Genomic DNA, 4,154 nt, shown 5'->3' on the forward strand with positions numbered 1-4,154 from the left:
TATCTAATATTGGAAAAGATGTCTAACACCAGTATTTTTATTAAATATTATATGTTACCTAAAAAAAATAGTAAAAATCATATCATTAAAATGAGTGTCACAGATCACTTATTCTTTTTTAACACTCTATCACATAATTAAACATGCATGAATAGTTCTTGAGTGTCTAAATTTTAGTAGCATCAACAATACTTTTTACAAGGATAATTTTACTATTTGTATTTATTTAATTTTTTTCCCATAAAAAATTATTATTTGTACATGATTTATATATGGATAAAATATATTTTTGTATTCCTTTGAAAAAAATATATTTGATTTCAGCTTTTGAAAAATATTTGTATACCGTTTCTGTAATTTGAAAATACTATAATTATAATTTTTGACAATTTATAATTACCAATAACATTAACTATAATTACTTTGAGAATAAAAGTGGAGTACTTTGAAATTAAAGTAATAAAAATAGATCAAATTTTTTTGGAGGATTAAAGTGAATTTGAAATTTTTTTAGAGACATCAAAAATATATTATATATTTTATATTTTATATTTTATATTTATTCCTATTCTTAGTACTATCCTTCCTATTCATTCTTTTGCTGCCATGATTATTTTCATTTATAGGAAATATGCCCATATATTATTTATTTTCTTTCCAAAAGTCAACTACGCATGATTGACTCGTATGGTTGACTTTGACCTTATTGCTTGTGACATAATGCAATACATGCCTCAAAGATTATCATGACAAGTGATTAATTAATTGAGTCTTAAGAAGAGTAATGATGTTTTTTATTCCTCTTCGAAGACCAATATTCAGATATCACATTATTACGTGATTAATTAAGATTGAAATAAATGTAATTATTATGGTCGGTGGGCCTTTTATTTTAATAGAAATTCATCAACTAATCTATATGCCCTTTTAAATTTGTGTGAAAATATATAAATGTTATTCTTGAATATTTAATTCATTTTTTTTTTGCTAATTTCTAAACAAAAACTTAAAGAAAAGTACCATAATTATTTTCCTAATAATCTGAAAACATATCACATTCTAGTTAGTGACATGTTGTAAAGATTTACTTGTTTTTTTGTGTCCACTCAAACCAAGAATCTCTTTTCTTTTAAGAATACATAACTAAAACTCCATTTGAGGTGGCATTATAACCAAGTATATTATAGATTCCAAAATCTAATATATGACCCACATGTGAGAAAAAAATTAAAAGAAAAAGAGAAGAAAAATGAAACCCTATCTTTTTAGTTGAAAGGGAAATAACATGAAGCATGTTGGTTTCTAAATCGCATTCGTTTTCTATAGTAAAACCCAACATTATATTTTTCTGCATGTTGACATTTTCTTAATGGAGCACTTGCTAAGCTTAAAATTGCATCTTCTAAAATTAATGGAAGTGTTTGTCTTCACCCTTAATTACCCCTTTAATCATGCATTTATAAACGAGATAAACTTTTTGGAGCATTATCACATCAATAACTTATCATGAAGTTTCTTGAGAAAACATCATCTTTAATATTGAAGATTTTATCTGATATTCATAACGTTATTTTATTTTGTCATATATTGCTGAAAGGGTTGGATACTGTTTGTTTTCATTGGTAATGTTTTTTAATAGAAATTAGATTTGAGCAGACATTGTGAGTTTATACTAATAGCATATTATTTATGTATGTATCAATTTTCTATTCTAAAAAATTTGTTTATTAGATATGATTCATCATACTACTGATATAATATAACTTGTAACATTTATATTAAGAATTTATTTTTTAAGACAAAATATACACCAATAACTGCAAAACTAAATCTAATAATTAATATATGATACGTAATTTTTATATTGTTATCTGATTTTTATAGAATAAAAAGAGTACTTAACTAATAAAGTTACCAATAATATATTAATAATTTAAAAAATTATTGAGTTTAACTTTTTATTTTGAATGAAGTATATATTTCAAATTGAATTATTTAAATTAATTAATCTAAACTAAAAGAATATTTTAAATAAATTAAAATTAAAATTTAATTATTTTATATTAAATTACAATTTACATCCTTATTCGTTATATATAATTGGCATATTCAACCTATATATACAATTTATAGTACTTTAATTAGCTCACTGGACCACTGGTGAAGTAGAACGGGTTGAACTGTTAACTCGTTTATATTTTTTATTTTTATATTATAAGTGTAAAATATTTAAATTAATATATTACAATTGAAAATTATGATTTTGACATTTTTTTATTTAAATGATGTAAATATATAATATAATTGAAATTTAAATCATAAACATTTATAAATTACGTTTCAATAATTGATTGTAATGGAATAATTTAATGGACTAAAGTTTAGAAAATATTTATGTAATTAAATTTGATTTAAAAAATATTTTTAAAGAAAAAGAATTAAAAAATCAAATTTGGCAATTGACCTACTTTTTGGAAGAATGGATGGCGACTTCCAATTTATACTAACTACGATTAGTTAGCCCGATTCAACTATTGTTTTAGGAGGATAGAGGAAAAATAAATATCTAAATACATTGAACTAACTCTTCTCCCATCCCTACTTATATCACTTACCCAATTTATATTTAAAACGATATGTTAATAACCTATTTTCCTACTCATTCTATTATTATATATTTTTAATTATTTTAATTATAAAATTATATATGAAAGCTTATACAGGGACTTAAACTTATACTAATTTATATTTTTATTAAATTTTAATCGATATTAAATCACTTATAAAATTAAATATTGATGTTTTTTAGTTTAACATTTAATTTATATATGTTTGGATATTTTGTTCTAAGTTTCTAGATTTTGGAGTGACTTTTTCTACTTGAGTTGAAATTTTCTTGAAATAAGAAATTATAGATAAAGAAAGTTAATTATGTTTTTGGTAGAACCTTAGCACAAATAATCTAAATTAGGGAGTGATCTGGTCACATTGTGTTGTAGAATATGTTTTTAATCTTTGGGTTTGAAATGAGATTTGTGCTGTTGAATGAATGAAATTTGTTGTGTGTTATCATCTTTGTGTTATATTTTTGCATTTTATGCTTGTATTTGTTGAATTGGTTTTGGATACAACTTTAAAAATGGTTTTGTGTTGTTGTACAAATTGATTTTATGATACTTTCGCTTAAGCGAGACAATTCTCGCTCAAGCAAAAATAGCCCTACACTCAAACTTCATTTCAGTCTTGGATTCTCGCTCAAGTGAAAACAACACTGAAAATCAACCCTCTCTCCAAACTTTCGCACAAGTTAAAATATTCCCAGTTAAGCTAAAAAATTAACTTCTTTCTTTTCTTTTCTTCTTGTTTCTTCAAATTGGATTATGTATAAGTGAATATTGGTTTTTTATATTAAAATTGTTATACCAAGGGTCAGTGGCAGTTAGACATTCTCTCTTCACAGGTCAACAGGTAAGTCAATCCATTGAAGTTCCAGTGTCCCTCAGCAACAAAACCTCCACTCAGCAGAGACGGGAAATCCGGATGGCAGGTTACCCACACGGCCTACCTGTCTCTCGGTAAAAAGGAGTGTCCACGTCACGCCCCAAGTTAAAAGTATTAATCCCGAGTAGGAGCTACAAAGTGTGATTATATGCTCATTGGGCCTATCTTAATCATTCTGACAGGATAATGCCCACCAAAATAGTATAAATAAGAGGGAACCCCAATGGTGAAAGGTAATGTTACTCTGAATTTTGAACTATATCACTCACATTGACCTCATCTAATTTGAGCGTCGGAGTATCTTTGTAGGTACCCCCCCTCTCGAACATCAAAGAAGAGCAATCGAAATTGAAAAGAAGACTGGAGGAATTCGATAGGGGACATTCAATCTCGAATAAATTGTAAGAACTTTTTGGCGTTCACCGAGGGGTCGAAAGAAAAACCTATTGAAGGATCGCATGATGGGAAACGACAGGCAGAATAAAGAACTGACCACAAATCCGATAACCATGAGGAAAGAACTTGAAAACCTGAAACAAAAAAATGAAAAGGAAATAGCCGTCCTGAAGGCCGACAGGTCTAGAGGACTCAAGGAATCGTGAGTATTCGGAAAGCAAGTTCACATCACCACACAGTGCTCACCTGCTCAAAAG

This window comes from Phaseolus vulgaris, chromosome 4, assembly GCF_000499845.2.
Source record: "Phaseolus vulgaris cultivar G19833 chromosome 4, P. vulgaris v2.0, whole genome shotgun sequence".
Taxonomy (NCBI): Eukaryota; Viridiplantae; Streptophyta; class Magnoliopsida; order Fabales; family Fabaceae; genus Phaseolus; species Phaseolus vulgaris.